The sequence below is a fragment of the Somniosus microcephalus genome, chromosome 19 (assembly GCF_052327205.1).
Source record: "Somniosus microcephalus isolate GS21.2 chromosome 19, FLI_Smic_1.0, whole genome shotgun sequence".
NCBI lineage: Eukaryota > Metazoa > Chordata > Chondrichthyes > Squaliformes > Somniosidae > Somniosus > Somniosus microcephalus.
The window spans coordinates 70,568,953-70,590,913 of record NC_141005.1 but is presented as its reverse complement, the minus strand read 5'-3'; the positions used below and the strand labels follow the sequence as shown (position 1 = coordinate 70,590,913).

Here is a 21,961-nt window from a genome sequence, read left to right as displayed (position 1 = left end):
AGCCGGCATGCCACAGAGAGAAAATACCTGCTCAAGGCAACAGATTACTGTGGATGCCAGCATATTGGAGCAGGGGAAGGCAAACGGAAAACATGAATATTTATCAATCATGGTGAGCAAATATGTGTTCCGAGTGGAAGAGGGCACTGGGCCCTTAAAATCGATGCTAAGTCGTTGCATCGGTTGGGTTGCATGTATGAGCATACCATCTGAGGGGTGGAAGAACTGAGGTTTTAATTCCGCACAAAGCCGGCATTCTGAGCACATTTTCTTTACATCTCCAGTAGAAAAAGGGAGATTCCGTGATCGTACGAAATGTAGCATGCGCGTAACGCCAGGATGACACAATCCATTATGGACATCTATGAGAGTAGAGGACGACATAGTGGAGCAGAATGCCCGTGTGAGGGTGTCCGGGGCCACATTCTCCTTGCCAGGTCGATAGTGAATGGTATAACCAAAAGAGGCCAGTTCCATCCTCCAAAGCTGTATTTTATTATTCTTAATTTTGGTTCGTTTTCGATTATCGAGCATGAAGGCGGCTGATCGCTGGTCCGTGATTAATGTAAAGTGCTGGCGAGCTAGAAAATGGTTCCACTTCCGTACTGCCTCTATGATGGCTGTGGCTTCCTTCTCAACCGGAGGATAATGTAGCTCGGCACCTTGTAAGGTCCTGGACATAAATGCTACAGGACGACCTTCCTGATTTAGAGTAGCCGAGATCGCCACCTCCGAGGCATCACATTCGACTATGAAAGGGAGATTCTCATCGATGGAGTGAAGAGCCGCTTTCTCCAACTGTTTTTTGAGAAGGTTAAAGGCTGCAACAGCCGCTGTTTCTAATGGAAATGATCTAGCATGCAGCAAGGGTTGGATTTTGTCTGAAAAATGAGGAATCCATTTAGCGTAGTATGCAAACAGACCGAGAGCCCGACGTAAAGAAGCCGGATTCTTAGGTGACGGGAGCTCTTGGAGCGGGCGAAGTCTTTCTGGGTCTGGCTTAATGATACCATTGCCTACGCAGTAGCCAAGGATGTTGATGGTCGGTTGCGACTCAACAGATTTAGATTCATTCAAGGTTAAGTTACGGCGATGGAGGGCATCCCGAAATTTTTGGAGGTTGGCGTCGTGTTCCTGTTGATTGTGACCTGCAATAGTAATGTTATCAAGATAGGGAAAAGTGTCCCTTAGGTTTTCCTGTTTAACCAGGCCATCCATTGCCCGTTGGAAGACAGTCACTCCATTAGTAACCCCGAATGGGAGGCGACGAAATTGGTACAGCCGTCCATTAGCCTCAAAGGCCGTGTACTGCTTATCTGAGACCTTCAAGGGTACCTGATGATCGGCACTTTTTAAATCGTAAGTTGAGAACACTTTGTATTCGGCCAGTTTATTAACCATATCATCAATGCGTGGCAATGGGTAGGCGTCCAAGTCAGTATATTGATTGATGGTTTGCGAGTAATCAATGCATAGTCGTTGTTTGTGAGGTTTTAGAGGGTTCTCGACGATGACGATTTGAGCCCGCCAGGGCGACGAATATGGTTCGATGATATCCTCTGCTAAAAGTCGAGAGATTTCAGCCTCAATAAAAGATTGGTCTTCCTGACTAAAGCGCCGCGATTTCGTTATTATTGGTTTGCATCGAGGAGGAATACTGGCAAATAATGAGGGTTCATCAAGTGAAGCTGCTGATAATGCACAAAACGGTAATTTAGACAGTATATTAGAAATAGTAAGTCCAGGTTTGGATCCGCCGAACTCAATGGTGAGTTTCTTATGCTGCTTTTGAAAATCCAGCCCTAAGATGAGATCACTACATAAGTCCTTGAGCACCGAAAGTCGGGTGGAGGGATACATGCGACCATTAAGTGTCATATCAACAATACAAAAACCGGAGATTCTGGTATTAAGTGATGACTGAGCCATCGCAATTGCCTGGTCCGATGGGAAGACATGTAGGCCTAGAAATTCAGTTGCCTTAGCGCCGCTTCTGAGGCGCTAGAGGGACTAGCGCCAGAGTTATGGCCAGTTTAAAAATTCCCTGGGGTCCTAAATCGGCGTTGCTCTGGTAGCGCTGCGCCGGCACCGATGACGTCATCGGTGTGCGCAGCGTCCCGGTTGCCGTGGTAACCCGCCCGAACTCCGAAATTGAGTTGCAGCCGCCTCGCCCGTGGCAGCCGCAAGCAACGTTCTGTCAGAGGTGCCTTACTCCAGTTTGCGCCGGCGCATTAAAGGCCCCGCGGCGGCCGGCCACTTTCCCGCCGGCCGCCTGCCCGCAGCTCCCTCCCCGGACTTCTCCCCCCCCCCCCGGAACAGATGCAAGCCCGGCACTTGTCCGAGGTGCCGGGCGCATTTTTAAGCTGATTTGCGCGGGCCGCGGCCGGGTGCAGGCAGCTCCTCCTTAACGGGAGGAGGAGGCCTGCACGTCCCCAGCCTGCCGCACCGCATCGGGTGCCGCAGCGCCGGAACAGCGCCGCAATGGGGCAGTTAGCGCCCATTGGGAGGCACTGAAACCCTCCAGTAGCGCCGGCAGCCGTTTGGGCGCGGCGCTACTGAATTTTTGGCGCGCGCAGGGGGACTTAGCACCGGCACTAACTTCCGGCACTAAAGCCCTGGCTGCGCCAAAACTCAATTTCTAGGCCGTTGTTTCAATTTCGCAACAATCTGTTCTTTAATGAAACTATCAGTACTTCCTGAGTCAATTAAGGCATCTAAGGTATGCCCTTTAATTGAAACTTTTGTAGCTGCACGAAACAGGTTCTGTGGGCAAGCAGCTGTAATTGGTGTCGTTGCACAGAGAGTGGCTGAAACTCTCGGTGTGCTTCTTCGGGAGAGAGCTCGAGAGGAAGCTTGATAGGTCCTAGCTGGAGCATCTTGATAGGCCCTAATTGGGGCAGTTCGGTAGGCCTTAGCTGGATAGGCCCTCGTAGAGGCTCTTGATTGGCAAACTTTAGCAAAGTGTCCTTTTTTTTCGCAATGACTGCAGATCGCATTGCGAGCAGGGCAGAATTTCCTAGGGTGAAAAGCATCTCCACAAAAGAAGCATTCCTTCCTAGATTGCCAAAAGGCTGCTAAAGTGGGGTCATCCTCCTCTTCTTCATCAGAATTATCAGGATTAGATTCCTCCATGATAGGGTTCACCTGAGACCACTTGAGTTGTCTGGTTGCAGTTACAGCAGCAGATCGAGATCTGGGCAGCTGATAGAGGTCTGCATTTCTCTTTGCCAAACCCAGAGAACAAGCTAGGTCAAAAGCTTTTTGTAGCTCAAGTGTTTTAATTTCTAGTAGACGCTGGCGTATAAATGGAGAGGCAATCCCACAGATGAAAGCATCACGAATCATTTCTTCGCGGTACAGCTCAGCTGAGGCTGCCTGAAAGTTACAATCAATGCTGAGCCTGCGAAGTTCTTGAAGGAATTCGTTAATCAATTCCCCTGGCCCTTGTCGGGCTGTGGCCAGTAGATGTCTAGCATAGACCTCATTTGGAGTCTTGGCATACAGTTTTTTAAGTACCCGAATCACCTCATCGTAATTATCCCATTCATCAACATATTCAAACACTGTTGGGGTCACATAGTTGATAAGTATCCTCAGTTTAGTAGAAGCATTCACTTTACATTCATCAAGAAAATTCTCAAAAGTACGGTACCAATGCTTCCATACCCTGCCAGCTGCTGGTGTGTTTGGGTCCAAGTCCAGACGAGTAGGTTTAAGGATGTTTTCCATGATCGGTGGTTCCCTGGATCCTTAACTCCGAGTTTGTCCGAAGGTCTAGTATTTGTGAGTGTAAATACTAAGTTGCTTAAATTGATGTAAGAAAAAGGAGTCTCACACATCAAGTAACTTTAAAGTAAGCTTTAAACAACTTATAATCACACTATATACAAGAGAGGTCTTCACCATGCCTCTGGTAGAAGCCCCTTACAATACTGAGCAGTTCAGTATTTATACCAGTCCAACAGGAAGTGACGTATGACAGGAAGTGATGTATGTACAAAGTTCACAGTTCACAGTTCACAGGAAGTGATGTGCACATAACTTCCCGGAAGTTATTATTATTATCACAGGGACCTTGTCCACCCTAAAACCCAAAGAGGGTTACAACCTCGAGCAAATGGTCAGTAACACTCCAATGGAGTACCAGGCATTTGTGCGAGCACACCTCGGCGCATTTGCCACTCACAAGCATGATTGTGGGAGGGTGAACGGGGTCAAAGTAAGTGTAGACGGGGACCCCATGACCCGACCACAAACACAGTATAATTTCCCCAAAGAGGAGGAGGCAGACATGGAAACAGCCATGACCTCTCTGGTCAAACAGGGGGTGTTGAGGCCGATAGCCACCCATGTAAACTCTCCACTGTGGCCGGTTAGGAAACAGGACAACTCCTGGAGAGCCACGGTGGACTATCGGGTACTCAATAGGAACATCCCCGCCTGTGCACCCACGGTCGCAGCTGTCGCTGACCTCATTGGAAGTATTTCAGCCTCCGCGACCACCTTCACGGTGCTGGATATTTCCAACGGGTTTTGGTCCATCCCTCTATGGAGAGAGGACCAGTACAAGTTCGCCTTTACGCTTAAAGGCCAACAGTACACCTGGAACTGCCTAACACAGGGGTTTCATAATAGCCCCAGCATCTTCCACCAGTGTATGGCAGATTGCTTAAAAGGCTTCAGCCGACCCCGACAGTTAGTCCAGTATGTGGATGACCTGCTCCTATTCACGGATGGAGAGGAACACGGTCCACTCCTGGCTGAACTGCTGGAGTTGCTCAAGCAGGAAGGTTTTAAGGTAAACCCCAAGAAGGTACAGATTGGCCATAAGGAAGTAAAGTTCCAAGGGCTGGTTGTACGAGCAGGGGAAAGGGCCATAGATAAAGCCAGAAGGGAAGCAGTGCAGGAGTTACCAGCCCCCAATACAGTGACAGGAGTGAGATATTTTCTAGGGCTAACCGGGTACTGCAGAGATTTTATTGAGGATTACGCCGCCACAGCAGCCCCTCTGCTCCAACTCCTACACAAGGGAGTGGAGTGGGTTTGGGATGAGGGTTGCGAGGCAGCATTTGTAAGCCTCAAGCAGAATCTGCAGACCGCACCAGCTCTAGGGGCCATTGATGGGGAGAAAGAGTTTTTCTTGGAGGTAGCAGCCAGCGGGGACAGTCTGAGTGTAGTGCTGCTCCAGGAGCGGCACAGTCAGCTGAGACCGATGGTTTACTCCTCCAGGATACTCACAGATGTGGAAAAGGGCTATTACAACTGTGAGAGGCACCTCCTCGCCACTCACTGGGCTGTGAAAAGACCATTGATCTTCACAGGCACCTCGCCCATCACCCTCCTCACCCATCACACGCCCACCCAGATGCTCCTAGATGGGAGAATTAAAGATGGGACAGTGAGCAGTGCCCGCATTGCTCACTGGACCCTGCTTCTCTCCCAGATGGACCTAAGGGTGAAAGGTCTCTGCGAGCCCAAGCTCGCAGCCAACATGATTTATCCAGGGACAGCCCACCGGTGTTCCATTTTGTTCCCTGTTCCTGGGACTAGGGACAGGGTCACTGGCAAGGCTTGGATGCTAAGCAGAGCCAGGCCTGGTTAGTACCTGGAGGGGTGACCATCAGGGAAGACCAGGTGCAGAAGGTCACGGAAGGAGCCCCGAGGAGGGGTGAGAAGGTCACGGAAGGAGGAGCGGCTGGTGAGCAGGCCCGGGCGGTGGGCTGAAGATTGTCGGACAGGAGGAATGGTGGAAATGGAATGGCGGCACGCAGCGGCTTTGCTTCTCCCAGTCATGGGAGCTTGCAAGATCACATTTCGTTGTTCATGTACTTGTGCAATGACAATAAAGTTGAATTATTATTAAGGAGTATGGGAAGTCAACATAGGTTTTCGGGCCGGGATACACCCCACAGGTCGCGAAATCTATGCGGACGGTTCCAGCACAGTATCTGCTGGGAAACGACTCACAGGGTGTGGAGTTTATGACCCAGGGGCAGACATTGCCCTGGCAATTACACTCCCCAGCACCATGAGCGCCCAGCAAGCTGAACTGTCCGCGGTAGTGTACGTGGTTACACACCCAGAGAAATTCCCTACCCCATACATGATTTGCTCGGACAGCATGTTCACGTGCAATTCGTGTACGGAATACCTGGCCATCTGGTCCCGTCGGGGATACACCTCCACCGACGGGAGACCCCTGGCAATCAAGCCTCTGCTGGAGAAAATCATGACAGCCGTAGGGAAAGAAGGGAAGGTCTATATCCATAAGGTTAAGGCCCATTCGAAGACAGAACCCATGCGGGAGGGAAATCAAAGGGCAGATGAATTAGCCAAGCAGGGAGCCAGGGAAGGAGAGTTTTGGGACCCCTACCGGACAGGTTCGGTAGCCGCAATCCGGGACAAGAGAGGTACACAAGGGGTAGCCTTGGTCCCGGACCTAAAGCATGCCCAGGTATGGGATCCCGTCCTCAGAGCTGTCTTGAACGCGCTCACAAAAGGGGAGAAAGTAGAGGGCCCATACGGTACAGCAGCCATCACCGTCAAGGAAGGCATGCTGTTCAGGGGAGAGCAATGGGTAGTGCCGCAGCAGCACCAAAGGGAATTCCTCCAACTGGCCCATGAGGGTCCAGGAACAGGGCATCCCGGGCCTGAGGCCACCTGGCAGTGGGTGGAACAGGCAGGATGGTGGCCAGGACTGAGGCAACAGGTCCGCGAGTTCTGTGCCAGCTGTCTGGTGTGTGCTGCCAATAACCCTGACCCCCAGAAAAGGAAGGTATCTATGGGACACACCAGGAGGGTAGAGGGACCATGGCAGTCGATCCAGATCAATTATATCGGGCCCCTACCCACCGCCCAGGGAGGCTACAAGTATTGCCTAGTCCTGGTGGACGTGTTCTCAAAGTGGGTGGAAGCCTTTTCCTGCCGAACAGCTACCGCATTGGGTACAGCCAAGATCCTGGTCAGGGAAGTGTTCTCACGATGGGGACTACCGCAGTATGTGGAGTCCGACCAAGGGACTCACTTTACCGGACAGGTCATGCAAGAGACCCTCATGGTACTTGGCATTGAGGGGATATGGCACGTCGCCTACAGCCCACAGTCATCGGGTCCTGTAGAGCGTTTAAATCGCACTATAAAGGAAAAGCTGCGCAAAGTGACGGGAGACTCACCCAAGAAGTGGGTGGAAGTCTTACCATTGGTCCTAATAGGGATCCGAGCCAGCCAGTCAAAAAGCACGGGGTATTCCCCACACGAGCTGATGACTGGCAGAGTTATGCGGGCCCCCACCCATGTGCTAGCCCCGGTGCTCATGGAAGGCCAGCTCAGAGAGGTGAACCGGGACAGCTTCGTCAGGAATCTGTTTGAACATCTTAAACAGATTCACTGGCGGGCTGCTAGCAACATGGGAAAACAGCACCGGAGTAACTGACTGTTGCTAGAACCCAACAGGCACCACGAATGGGAGGTAGGGAATCAGGTCATGGTGAGGAACTTTGCCCGGTTGGGAAGTTTCGAACCATTGTATATGGGGCCGTACAGCATTGTGGACAAGGCAAGCCCCACGGAGTATGCCATCAAGATGCCCCGCCGCACAAAGTGGTTCCACATTAATCAGTGCAAGCTGTTTAAGACTGAGAGTGGGGAACGGTCAGCAAGGGTTAACTGCACTAAAGCTAGAGAGCAGCAGCCTGCAGCTGTGACAGACTCACAGACCGCAAAGGTGGGGGCAGTGAATTGTGTGACTGGAGAGGCCCTCCCACCAATTAATTGGGACTCAGGCACACCCCCAGTAGCCAGAGCTTTAAGAAGGTCTCCTCGCACACCACAGCCTAAACTACCTTGGTCACCCGAGTATCATTTTAAACGGTCCAGCCCCAGGAGAACCCTTAACAAAAGGGGAAAACCTAACGTTAGGGACAAGTCTAGGGACACAGATCCCCAGCCTACCGCCTCCAAAGGTGAGGGACTCACAGGAGAGGTAGCTTTGGGCAGAGAGAGAGAGACAAGGGTCCCCAGCCTGCAGCATCAGGCTGCGGGAAACCCACAGGATAGGATAGGGACTCGGCAGCCACACCGAAGGGGGTAGTGTGCTGCAGCACAGGAGGGCACACTCCCCTGGTTAACTGGGAGTCAGGGAAACTCCCAGTTGTTTTAAGGAGGACTCTCCGAGTCCGGTGGCACAGGTCACCTTACGCCCAGGCGTACAAGCTGCCCAGATTCCACAAAAGGTACAGGCCTATCAGGGATTAGCCTGGCCGTCCGGAAATGGGCGGCGGATGTATATAGCTTTCTGAAGTATTTTAAGTGTGTTTTACAGTTTGGTAGTTTTGGAATTTAGTAGTTTAATTTTAGTAGATGATAAGTTTAAGTTTTGAATTTTGATAACTGTGTCAGGCCAGAGAACCCTCTCGGGACATGGCTATTTTGTTTGTGTGTCCCTACAGAAAGGAAATTGGGATGAGGAAGGTTCTGCTCCTGCTCGCCCTGGTAGGGGTGAGCATCGGTGACCGAGGAGACATGGAGAACTCCCACATCTATGGGTGCTCAGGAGAGCCCTTAACATCAAGAAAACCAAAGAAATCATTGTGGGCTTCAGGAAGTCTAAAGGCGGAAGTCACACCCCCATCCACATCAATGGGGCTGTGGTGGAAAGGGTGGACAGCTTTAAGTTCCTCGGAGTCCACATCACGGAAGGCCTCTCCTGGTCCCTCAATACTTCCTCTCTGGTGAAGAAGGCCCAGCAGCACCTATATTTCCTAAGGCGGCTGAAGGGATGTAACCTGTCACCCCTGATCCTCTCTAACTTTTACCGCTGCACAATAGAGAGCATCCTGACAAACTGTATCACGGTATGGTATGGCAGCTGTAGCTACTATGACCGGAAAGCCCTGCAGCGGGTAGTCAAAACTGCCCAACGCATTACCGGCACCCGGCTACCGACCATAGAGCACATATACCAGAAACGCTGTTTACGGAGGTCACGGTCCATCATCAAAGACCCTACCCACCCCAGCCACCGTCTATTCACCCTCCTGCCATCTGGGAGACGCTACAGATGCATTCGCACCCGTATGACCAGATTTAGGAACAGCTTCTTTCCCAGGGCTGTCATCCTACTGAACTCCACAAATAAACTCTAAAGCCTGCACATCTGCCAATGCACTTTATTATGGTTATGTTTATGTTAATGTATTACAAGCCAAATGTATGTTGAATGTTTAAATGTCTTAATCTAACTGTACACTCTCGGGAGCCGCAAGCCTACATTTCGTTGTACTGCACTTGTGCACTAACAATGACAATAAAAGTTGATTTGATTTGATTTGATTTGAGAGAGAGCAACGATCGTTATTGCTGGGGGTGGCGAACGGGGTGTGGAGGAGCTCGCCATTTACTTCCACGAGGGAAGGTGGCCAGGGTGGCTGGGGTCTAACTCCACACAATACTCCAGCCAGACCGGGTTCACATACGGGGAGGCCTCCATCCCGAGCCCCAGGGTACTGCTCGTTGCTAGAAGGGTCAGTGTCACGGAGGGGAAACGTGTGTGTTTGACATGCAAGGGACAGATTCCTTTGGGTAGGTGGTGGTGGCTCAGAAAGCTGAACAAGGATATAGGAAACCCCACAGTTGATTGGGAACGATTGGGGAACAATACCCATCGGACGATTACAGGGACCCGAGGGGGGCTGAGTGTGTGCTGGGACAAGTGGTGGGAACCGGATCAGGGGATTTATGTTTGTATGTGGAGGTCAGAGAAAGTCTGCCCCACAGGCATTTTCCACCGGCAATGGCAAGATGCCGGGGAGGGGATGGAGTGGGATTCCAGCCTGCATGCGTGCACGGTCCCACACTCCTCGATCCCAGTCAATGCCACTGAACTTGTAACCCGCCCCCGGAAGCCCCTGCCCACGACCACAACATCACAGACTATAGTCCAGAGGTGTCCTACCACCACCAAGGGACCAGGGAATGGTTTAGTCCTAGTGCCTACCGATAAGCTGCTGTACCAGGGGGTACACTATGCAGTGGCCTCAGTGATCCTGAACCTGACCGAGGTGCACTTACCTGAGTGGTGCCCTAAGGAGACAGAACAGTTGTACCAAGCCCTGTTGAAGGGAATGTTTAGAAAATTTTATGAATTCGACTTTGCCAATGTGGACAAAGCAAAACTGTACAGTTTACATCCTGAGCATAATATGGGCGCAGGGAGGCAAAGAAGGGGAACCTGGAATGATATTTTCACTGTCTATAGTACAGGATCCTCAGTAATAAACAGCCTAGATGATATAGAGCTGCAAACTCAGATAAATGGTTTAAAGGCCCAGTTAAGAAAACTCCTAACAGAGAACACAGTGGTGGGCTCAGAGCTACATGAGGACCAGGCCATGACGGTCCATTTAAAAGAGATTATAGCTGAGCTGGAGAGACACGCCAAAACAGTAAATGCACTTATACGGGAGGACAGGAATGCTTCAGATCAAGCTGCACAGAATGAGGTGTGCGTGCTATACGGGGCATGGTTGCTGGGCGAGGGCCGCAGCAACCTGGAGGATTTAAAAGAAGGTTTAGTCCCCTCCTGGATTAGCAACAAGCACCTCGCAGCCCTCCACCTGTTTAGTAATTCGCTGAGCCCGTGTCAGCTCCGTCTAGCCTCTGAAGCCTACCCTGTCCCAGTGGATTGTGGACGTTCCAATCACACTATCATGGGGATAGTAGTGAGGATGCCGGTCATGGGTGGGACAGCCCGACCCGCACCGGTGTACAGGGTGGAGAACATTGGGATCATTCAAGGGGGTGCACACGTCTGCTTTGCAGAGGTCCCACCTTATGTCATAAAGTGGGAGCACGCTATGACAGGTACAGACCTCTCCGGGTGCCGGAGCCGGGGAGCACACATAATACTGTGTCCCCAGCACTTGAATGCCTATTCGAGACCACAGTGCGGGTTTAAAGCTGCTGGCGCACGACCTGTGAACTGTACCATGGAGGTAATGGCACAAGGCCATGTTTCCCCACAGGTAGCATTCATAGAGGGTGGGACATATTGTGTCACCACAAGTGCGCCCCACTACCGGCATGGAATTTGGATGATCAGCCATGATCTCATTGAATGGACAGTACATCTGGTGTCCGGTGAGTGACAGCAGTTTTTGTTTTAAACCCGAGGCAGAAGTTCAAGTGGCCCAGGAACGGTTTGTACCCATCCTGAACCCTCAACTGTTCACCTCACTGTCAGGGAAAACATTACCAACCTGCAAAATTACGTAACACATTTTGGCTATGAGATTCCCCCTCTACCAGAACATCTTACTGCCCTATTAAAAGCAGTGGTCATCTCACAGAAACATTTCTATACATTAGAGCAGAAGACAGTCGAGATAGGGGCCAAAATCTTGGACATTGTAGTTCCACTTTAGTGGGACATTTTTGAAAATATAGAGGTCCACTCTTGGATTAGGCTGGCTTCACACATTTTAGTGGTTTGCCAGCTCGGCATAGTTTTCTACCTGTTGTGTACAAAGTGCAAAGGAAGGGACCAGATGCTCCGCTCTCAACATGAGGGAGCATGGGACAAAAATAAAGTCTATGACCAGGTATAAAACAAACCTTGACCGTTATTAAAAATAAAGTTTTGATGAGTGTGTGTGTCATTTATTTTTCCTATGTGTGTAATTTTCCCAAGTGGTGCAGGGGTGTTGGACCCCCTCCGTGCTTGGATGTGAATGTAATAAAAGTTTTGTACCTTGTATATATCTGTTAAACACTACACCTGAAAGGGAACAGGAGAGTGTTTTGTTTTGGGTTTTAGTTTAGGTAATACAGGGGAAGGTTGGCTCCTGAGGATCAGAAAATTTTGCTCACAACTGCATGATACTATAGTTATAAAGTATCACAGGGGGGTGTGTAAGGCTCGCAAAATTACACAAGTAAAGAAAGAAGAGATATTGGACTGTTTTGAATGAATATTGGGCCAAAGGGATTTAAAAATCAAAACCCCAGGAAGATTTCGCTGGTTTAAAAGACATGTTCAGACTTGTGGAAAACCTGTCACAAAGGGGAGGTGGGATGGGCCCCCGAAACAGACAGTTTGAGTATTGGGCCGTCTGGGAATGTTCTGGGCCACCCCAACCTTTACATAAAGACGATAAAACCTGTTCCTGCCGAAACTCACAGAGCCACCAAGAACATGAATAAAACAATACATGCCAACAGTCAACAAAAGAGAACATGGCCCAGCAGGGAACAACAATCAAACAGCAGTTCAAAACCAATCAGAGAGATTTCCAGAACGTTTTACACATTTTAAACTGGTTTCAAGGCAATCCCGAAACCAGTTAAAGGCCAATTAAGAATAGATGGACCATCTCCGAAGCTCGTTAAAGTTAGATGGGCCATCCCCAAAGCTCGTTAAAGTTTTAAAACATATTAAAAATAACAAGCCTGCCAAATTTAACAAAGGAACCGGAGATTTGGCGGTCAGATAAGCCAGGCCTCAAACCGGTATAATTGAGGTCTGCTTATTCAGTGAAACAGTTCAGTCAGCCAGACGTTGGTTCAAGTCGGTAAGATCAGAGAAGGAGTTCAGTGCAGTTCGAGTAAGATCAGAGCACGAGTTCAGTACAGGAGAGAAAGTACGGTTCAGAAAAAGATATCATCATTTCCGTACTTAGTCAGATAATCGGAGACTTGAAGAAAGAAGAAGGAAAAGGTGATCGTGGCAACCAAAGGCCTCAAGAAACCAACAACTACCAATATCACCACCAACCAGATAATATAATAATAATAATAATAATAAACTTTATTGTCATTGTTAGTGCATAAGTGCAGTACAACGAAATGTAAGCTTGCGGCTCCCGAGAGTGTACATTTTGATAAAGACATTTAACATACATTTGGCTTGTAACATAAACATAAACATAATAAAGTGCATTGACAGATGTGCAGGCTTTAGAGTTTATTAGCAGAGTTCAGTAGGATGACAGCCCAGGGAAAGAAGCTGTTCCTAAATCTGGTCGTGCGGGTGCGAATGCATCTGTAGCATCTCCCAGATGGCAGGGGGACGAACAAACTGTGGCTGGGGTGGGTAGGGTCTTTGATGATGGTCAGTGACCTCCGTAAACAGCGTTTCTGGTTGGGCCACCGCGACCAACAAGAAACCAACCACCGAGAATTCGAAAATCAAAACTTGTTTCCACTCTACAGGCTAGTCTGACTTACCCCTGGGTAAGATTTTGACACAAAAGGTGCTAAAACCTTTAGCTAGCCAAAGAAAATTGGGTACTCACCTGATACATCCAACTACGCAGCTAACCGCATCAGCGGACAAACCCAAACTGAAGACAGAAACGCAGGTGCAGTCTTCTACCAAGTCCGGGGTACGGCAGGCCCCAACCGCCACAACTAAAGAGAACCCCGAAATTGCGAACCTCGACAATCTGTCAAGAGAGTCGTTTGGTGAGCATTTCCTGGTCCTCTGGATTTCAACCTAGTTAGGATAGTGGGGTTGGGAGGGTAAGGGATTTTTGTCTTTTGTAATTCTCCCTCGCATATTCCGAGTGTTCCCCACCCTTTTAAAGCATAAGTTTTATTGTATTGTATATTTTTCTGTCTCAAAATAAAGATCTCAATTCTTTTCACCAACCCAGGTGTCTGTTACAAACCCCAAATAAGTCCAAAGTCTAGAACCAAAGGAATGGGAGGGATTTGAACCACTCAGGGAGTCAGAGGTGAAGCTGACCACACACACCACTCTTTACAAAACAAGGCACTCTGCAGCTATTGCGCCCTTGGCCATAAGCATTAGTCTGAGCATTGCCACCCGAAAGGCATCAACTCTGGCAACTTTTATGTACTGATGACTGAATTGCTTGGCTGTGGTGCTTTTTTTTCTGGCAAAATGTTAATGTGGGAAGTAGCATTGGAATTAATTCCCTGAGTAACGGAGCAGAATTCAGCAGTCTTTGTGTGGAAGAAGTCTCATTCTTTGACTCTGGTGCCCTTTTCCTGAGAAGCACCACTGTCTGCAGTGGGATTGAAAGCCACAGTACTAGAAAGCAATGTGAAATGCATCAACGTGGTAGGGTAAAAATGTAGATTTCTGAATCGCTGATTTTTAGTGTGGGAAATGGTTGAAAAGAGAAGTGTAGCGCGAGAGGCGGCGGGAATCGTGGAGCAGCGGCAGTACAAAAGGCCCCAGCGACCCAGGTAGGCCTCAGTGCGGCGCGAGAGGCGGTGGGAATCGCGGAGCGGCGGCAGTGCAAAAGGCCCCAGAGACCCAGGTAGGTCTCAGTGCGGCGCGAGCGGCGGCGGGAATCGCGGAGCGGTGGCAGTACAAAAGGCCCCAGAGACCCAGGTAGGTCTCAGTGCGGCGCGAGCGGCGGCGGGAATCGCGGAGCGGCGGCAGTACAAAAGGCCCCAGAGACCCAGGTAGGCGTACTAATCTCCGAACTCAGAGGGAAGGAGAGAAGTAAAAAGTAATCGAAGTGTGATGTCACCAGAAAGCAGGTAAGTGATTGGTTTCTGAGTATTTCTCTCTTTTTTAAATGTTAACTCTGTGGTTTTTAGTTTCTAAAGTGTCTGTGGTGTAGCGGGGACTCTTTGTAAACCATTTAACTGTAGTGTAATTGGTGGGATTGATTTGATTTAATATAATTGCAATTAATTAAAGGGTAATTCATGGCAGAACAGCCCGGTGCTGTGGTATGCTCCTCCTGTGCTATGTGGGAACTCAGGGACACTTCCTGTGTCCCTGACAACTAAGTGTGCAGGAAGTGTGTCCGGTTGCAGCTACTGGCAGATCGCATTGCGGTGCTGGAGCAGCGATTGGATACATACTGGACCATTCGCGATGCTGAGGATGTTGTGAATAGCACATTTAATCAGTTGGTCACACTGCAGGTAAAGGTGGCACAGGCAGAAAGGGAATGGGTGACCAACAGGCAGAGTAGTAGGCGCAGGCAGGTAGTGCAGGGGTCCCCTGTGGCCAGCCCCCTCTCAAACAGATATACCGCTTTGGATACTGATGGGGGGGATGGCTTACCAGGGGAAGGCAGCAGCAGCCAACTTCCTGGCACCAGGGGTGGCTCTGCTGCACAGGACGGGAGGAAAAAGAGGGGTAGAGCTATAGTAATAGGGGATTCTATTGTAAGGGGAATAGATAGGCATTTCTGCGGCCGCAAACGAGACTCCAGGATGGTGTGTTGCCTCACTGGTGCAAGGGTCAAGGATGTCTCAGAGCGGCTGCAGAACATCTTGGAAGGGGAGGGTGAACAGCCAGTTGTCGTGGTGCATATAGGTACCAACGATATAGGTAAAAAACAGGATGAGGTCCTAAAAGCTAAATATAGGGAGTTAGGAGGTAAATTAAAAAATAGGACCTCAAAGGTAGTAATCTCAGGATTGCTACCAGTGCCACGTGCTAGTCAGAGTAGAAATAGAAGAATATTTCAGATGAATACGTGGCTAGAGGAATGGTGCCAGGGGGAGGGATTCAAATTCCTGGGACATTGGAACCGGTTCTGGGGGAGGTGGGACCAGTTCAAACCGGACGGTTTGCACCTGGGCAGGGCCTGGACCGATGTCCTAGGGGGAGTGTTTGCTAGTGCTCTGGGGAGGGTTTAAACTAAAATGGCAGGGGTTTGGGAACCTGAGCAGGGGGACAGAGGAAAGGGAAGCAAGGTTAAAAGCAAAAGATAGGAAGGAGAAAAACAAAAGTGGCAGCCAGAGAAATCAACAGTTTACATCAAACATGGCCACAGTAAATAATAATTCTAATGGGTCTAAGAGCGTTAAAAAAACAAGCCTGAAGGCTTTGTGTCTTAATGCGAGGAGCATTCGTAAAAAGGTGGATGAATTAGCTGCGCAAATAGAGGTAAACGAATATGATTTGATTGGGATTACGGAAACATGGCTCCAGGGTGGCGAAGGCTGGGAACTCAACATCCAGGGGTATTCAATATTCAGGAAAGATAGGCAAAAAGGAAAGGGAGGTGGGGTAGCATTACTGGTTAAAGAAGGGATTAACACAATTGTAAGGAAGGATATTAGCTCTGATGATGTGGAATCTGTATGGGTAGAACTGAGAAATACCAAGGGGCAGAAAACATTAGTGGGAGTGGTATATAGACTTCCAAACAGTAATGTGGAGGTTGGGGATGGCATTAAAAGGGAAATTAGAGAAGCGTGCAAAAAGGGCACCGCAGTCATCATGGGTGACATTAATCTACATATAGATTGGGCTAACCAAATTAGTAACAATACTGTGGAGGAGGAATTCCTGGAGCATTTACAGGATGGTTTCCTGGACCAATATGTCGAGGAACCAACCAGAGATCAGGCCATCTTAGACTGGGTATTATGTAATGAGAAAGGATTAATTAGCAATCTTGTTGTACGAGGCACCTTGGGTCGGAGTGATCATAATATGATTGAATTCTTCATTAAGATGGAGAATGAAGCAGTTGACTCAGAGACTAGGGTCCTGAATTTAAATAAAGGAAACTACGATGGTCTGAGGTGCGAATTAGGTAGGATTGATTGGGGAATGTCACTCAAAGGGTTGACGGTGGATAGGCAATGGCAAACATTCAAAGACCGCATGGATGAACTACAGAATTTGTTCATCACAGTTTGGCATAAGAATAAAACAAAAAAGGTGACTCAACCGTGGTTAACGAGGGAAATTAGGGATAGCATAAGATCCAAGGAGAGGACATATAAATTGGCCAAAAAAAGCAGTAATCCAGAGGATTGGGAGCAGTTTAGGATTCAAAATAGGCGGACAACGGGATTAAATAAGAAAGGGAAAATAGATTATGAGAGTAAGCTTGCCGGGAACATAAAAACTGACTGTAAAAGCTTTTATAGATATGTGAAGAGAAAAAGATTGGTGAAGTCAAGCATAGGTCCCTTGCAGTCAAAATCAGGGGAATTTATAATGGGGAACAAAGAAATGGCAGACCAATTAAATACATATTTTGGTTCTGTCTTCACAAAGGAGGACGCAAATAACCTCCCAGAGATGTCGGGGAACAGAGGGTCTGATGAAAGGGAGGAACGGAAAGAAATCAGTATTTGTAGGGAAATGGTGTTAGGGAAATTGATGCGATTGAAGGCCGATAAATCCCCAGGGCCTGATAATCTACATCCTCGGGTACTTAAGGAAGTGGCCCTAGAAATAGTAGATGCATTGCTGATCATCTTCCAACATTTGATGGAATCTGGAACAGTACCCATGGATTGCAGGGTAGCTAATGTTACCCCACTATTCAAAAAAGGTGGTAGAGAGAAAACGGGGAATTACAGACCAGTAAGCCTGACATCGGTAGTGGGGAAAATGCTAGAGTCCATTATAAAAGATGTAATAGCAGAGCACGTGGAAAACAGTGACAGGATCGGACAAAGTCAACATGGATTTACAAAAGGTAAATCGTGCTTGACTAATCTGCTGGAATTTTTTGAGGATGTAACTGGTAGAATAGATAAGGGAGAACCAGTGGATGTGGTGTATTTGGACTTTCAGAAGGCTTTCGATAAGGTCCCACATAAGAGGCTAGCGTGTAAAGTTAAGGCACATGGGATTGGGGGCAAGGTATTGACTTGGATAGAGAACTGGTTGGCAGATAGAAAGCAAAGAGTTGGAATAAACTGATCTTTTTCCGAGTGGCAGGCAGTGACTAGTGGGGTACCGCAGAGATCGGTCCTTTGACCCCAGCTATTCACAATATATGTTAATGATCTAGACAAGGGAACTAGATGTAATATCTCCAAATTTGCAGATGACACAAAGCTGGGTGGGCGTGTGTGCTGTGAGGAGGATGCCGAGAAACTACAGGATGATTTGGACAGGTTGGGTGATTGGGCAGAAGCATGGCAGATGCAATATAACGTGGATAAATGTGAGGCTATCCACTTTGGTGGCAAAAACAGGAAGGCAGATTATTATCTGAATGGCAATAGATTGGGAGAAGGGGAAGTGCAACGAGACCTGGGTGTCCTTGTGCACCAGTCGCTGAAGGTAAGCATGCAGGTGCAGCAGGCGGTTAAGAAGGCAAATGGAATGTAGGCTTTCATAGCGAGAGGGTTTGAGTACAAGAACAAGGATGTCTTGCTGCAGTAGTACAGGTCCTTGGTGAGACCACATCTTGAGTATTGTGTGCAGTTTTGGTCGCCTTATCTGAGGAAGGATATTCTTGCCATGGAAGGAGTTCAGCGAAGATTCACCAGGCTGATACCTGGGTTGGCAGGAATGACGTATGAGGAGAGATTGGGTCAATTGGGCTGGTACTCGCTAGAGTTTAGAAGAATGAGAGGGGATCTCATTGAAACTTATAAAATTCTGGCAGGACTGGACAGACTAGATGCAGGGAGGATGTTCCCAATGGTCGGGGAGTCCAGAACCAGGGGACACAGTATAAGGATAAGGGGTAGGCATTTTAGGACAGAAATGAGGAGGAATTTCTTCACCCAGAGAGTGGTGAACCTGTGGAATTCTCTACCACAGAAGGCAGTAGAGGCCAATTCATTAAATATACTAAAGAAGGAATTGGATACATTTCTTAAGGCTAAAGGAATGAAGGGGTATGGGGAGAAAGCAGAGACCGGGTACTGAACTTGGATGATCAGCCATGGTCGCATTGAATGGCAGAGCAGGCTGGAGGGGCCGAATGGCCTACTCCTGCTCCTATCTTCTATATTTCTATGTTTCTATCAACTCTGGCAACCTTTACGTACTGATGACTGAATTGCTTGGCTGTGGTGCTTTTTTTTCTGGCAAAATGTTAATGTGGGAAGTAGCATTGGAAGTAATTCCCTGAGTAACGGAGCAGAATTCAGCAGCCTTTATGTGGAAGAAGTCTCATTCTTTGACTCTGGTGCCCTTTTCCTGAGAAACACCACTGTCTGCTGTGGGATTGAAAGCCACAGCAGCAGAAAGCAATGTGGAATGCATCAACGCGGTAGGGTAAAAAGGTAGATTTCTGACTCCCTGATTTTTAGTGTGGGAACTGGTTGAAAGGAGAAGTGTGATTTGAAACCTTATCCCCAAGGACAGTGTTAGGATGTGGCAAGTTTTGTGAGGAAAAGAAGTTGGTCTGTGAGCGGTGCCTTTAGTTTGTTGGTAAACGACAATACCTTTGAGGTATTTGTGGTGGCCACTTGTAAATTGAAGATGAGTTGAGCAGGCTTTTTGACGCTGGTTGTAATTGTGTGGATCAAAAGGTAATGTCAGAAGTGGGATTCGAACCCACGCCCCTAGAAAGGGACCAGAATTCACCAACCATCGGTAAGGTAAGGATTAATAGTCCTTGAGTCTGGCGCCTTAGACCACTCGGCCATCCTGACAACTGTGCGCAAGATATCTAGAAAAACGTGCTCCAAATTCTGCACTCTTACTGAGCAGCATCACACTCATTCCTCCTGTGCAACCACACAACAAACACACTCCATTCATTCTTCCTGCATGAATTAACTGGCAGTGCCAGTCATTAAGTTCATTATCTATGCAATGCAACCAACATTCATGCACACATATTTCTCCCAACAACTCGCATTTTGTAAACTAGCAGCTAACATTTTACAATTCTGCTGGCTCAACTTGACAAAACGCAAGCAGCACAGCTGCCATTCGAACACGAGCCATTCAAAAACAAACCGCAATCCAACACTCATTCCAAGCAGGACATTTCAGTCTCTCATTCTCGGGTCTTTGCTTTTTCACAATACATTCATGTGACAAGCGCTACTTGGAACACTGCTCCCCAGAAAATCTCCAGGATCTCCCAACTTTGTGAGGGGAAACAAGGCACCCTGCAGCTATTGCACCCTTGGCCATAAGCATTAGTCTGAGCATTGCCACCTGAAAGGTACTGTAGGATTTCGCAGTAATTTCAAAATTTTCTACAGCTCCGAAGATTATGTTTTTGATTAAAGATAAACCTGGGTAGAATATACCTTTAAAAATCCAGGGCATCAAAATGGCCATCAGACCTCGTGGCAGAAGACAAAAGACAGTCTCTCTTCAAAGCACGGGCTGACAAAAATGACTTGAAAGGCAACCTGTATGTCTGTGAAAAAGGAAAATCAAAGATGGCTGTCCGGCCTCGTGGCAAAAGACACAACACAGCCTGTGTGCATATGGAAAGGAAAATCAAAGATGGCTGACAAAGGATTTAGAAAAACCCCAGCCTCTGATGCAATGAGGTATTTAAACTGTCAATCAAAGGCAGTTTAGGGAGTTTCACCGCAGGACAATCGATGTTTGTTTACAGGAAGTCTACAATGTTGACACAAAGACTTAACCACTTAAAGCTGTCAATCAGCTGCGGTTGCACTGACCACAGGACAATGCCTTTGTTTACACTAACATCCAAGGGCTGTTTACCCAGCAATTAAGGAAACAGACATGTTTTTTTTTCAAACTGAGACAGCTTTATTCAACCCAGTTTAAACGAATGTGTAATTCATCCAAACCCCATCACAGTCAATGGGGACAGTTTGGATCCCTTTTGTTTAGCCCAGATACATCCGGATTTGGGCGCGAAGATTTCGGCTCCAAATGGGGTATAAAGATAACTTCTCAGGAAGCCATCTCTCTCTCTCTCTGCCGCCTCGCCTCCGTGCTCTACCTACAGAATAACAGCTCAACAAGCCCGTCCAGAGGAATGGAATACCAGCAGTTACTTTTAAACACTGGGTATCTCCATTTCAGGCTGGTGAAGAATCTAAGACCGCAAGAGCACGGAGCAGGCGTTCTTTGGTGAGCATAGATTTTCTGACCCATTACAAGGCAACTTAGATAGGTATTTAGGGGTGGGAATTAAGGGGAATTATTGTTAAATTGTGATTTTAGTCAATTTTCCCTCGTTGTGTCCATTCTCTCCTCCCCTATTAAGTAAGAGCATTGTACTAAGCAAAGGTGCTGTAGTGAGCAAAGTGTACTGTATTAAAGGTGTGTTGCACTAGTTAAAAGTGCTGTATTTAAGTAAAAGAGTGTTGTACTAAGCAGGAGGGTGCTGTAGTAGACACTAAGTGTACTGTGAGAAGTAAAGTGCTGTTTTTAAGTAAAGGAGTGTTGCACTAAGCAAAAGAGTGCTGTAGTGGACAATGGGCCAGAAATTGGCGAACGGGGCTTGCCGCGCGTGCAAGCCCCGTATATGCACTTACCCCGCGCTACTGCCGATCAGCTCCAGGGACGCCTGGACTTGGTGTTTGAAAAAGAAGAATCCCGGGCAGCGTATGACGTCACGCCGCCCAGGAGTGCAGCCAGCGCGAAGCCAGGAGCGTGCAGTGTAAGTGAGACACACCCCTTGAGGTCTCAGTTTCACTGGACACGCCCCCAATGGTTCTGTCAAGCTGCTAAGCATTTTCACATGCAAAGCAGCAGTTTGAATAGGTTTTTGGAAGTTTTTTGAAGATTTTGGTAACTTTTATAAACTTTTTTAAATGTTTACATTATTTTGAGTAATCTGAAGTAGTTTTAAAGAGAATTAAAGCAATTTAAAGACTTTTAAAAGCCCTAAAAGAATTTTTTAAATTCCATTTATTTATTTAGCAATGTCGTCGTCATACGTGTCTTCACACTGTTCCCTTTGGGGAACTGTATGAAGTGGTGGAAGGATTTATGGCCATGATTAACACTCATTCCGTGACCGTAACCATCTTTGAACCAGCCATTAGGGCGGTTAGTCCTATGGCGGGAGGGTTTTACGGGCTCCCACAAGCTATACAAGGAGGGGGGGGCCACCCACACCCACGGACGCAAATATCCTACTGGGTGTCAACCCAGAATTTAGAGCCGGAGCTCCGACTCCACTTGCCGGGACTGTCTGGAGCGGGGTTCGAAACCCTACCCTGATCTGGCCCAGCGGCGGGGATCCTACCGCTATGACAAAGGCCCAAACCGATTAGCAACGTGAAATGGCAGCATAGGGCTCCAGTCACGGGGAGGGAAAAGGCGCAG

General features: G+C 48.2%; 1 non-coding gene across 1 annotated transcript; it reads right to left on the bottom strand.

Annotated features, from left to right (window-relative positions):
- Positions 1-19,225: 19,225 nt before the first annotated feature.
- trnal-caa (transfer RNA leucine (anticodon CAA)) lies at positions 19,226-19,344 on the bottom strand. The gene is made up of 2 exons: positions 19,307-19,344; positions 19,226-19,271 (listed from the first exon to the last, which is right to left on the bottom strand). It is a non-coding gene; the product is annotated as a tRNA-Leu (tRNA).
- Between the last annotated feature and the right edge of the window lie 2,617 nt (positions 19,345-21,961).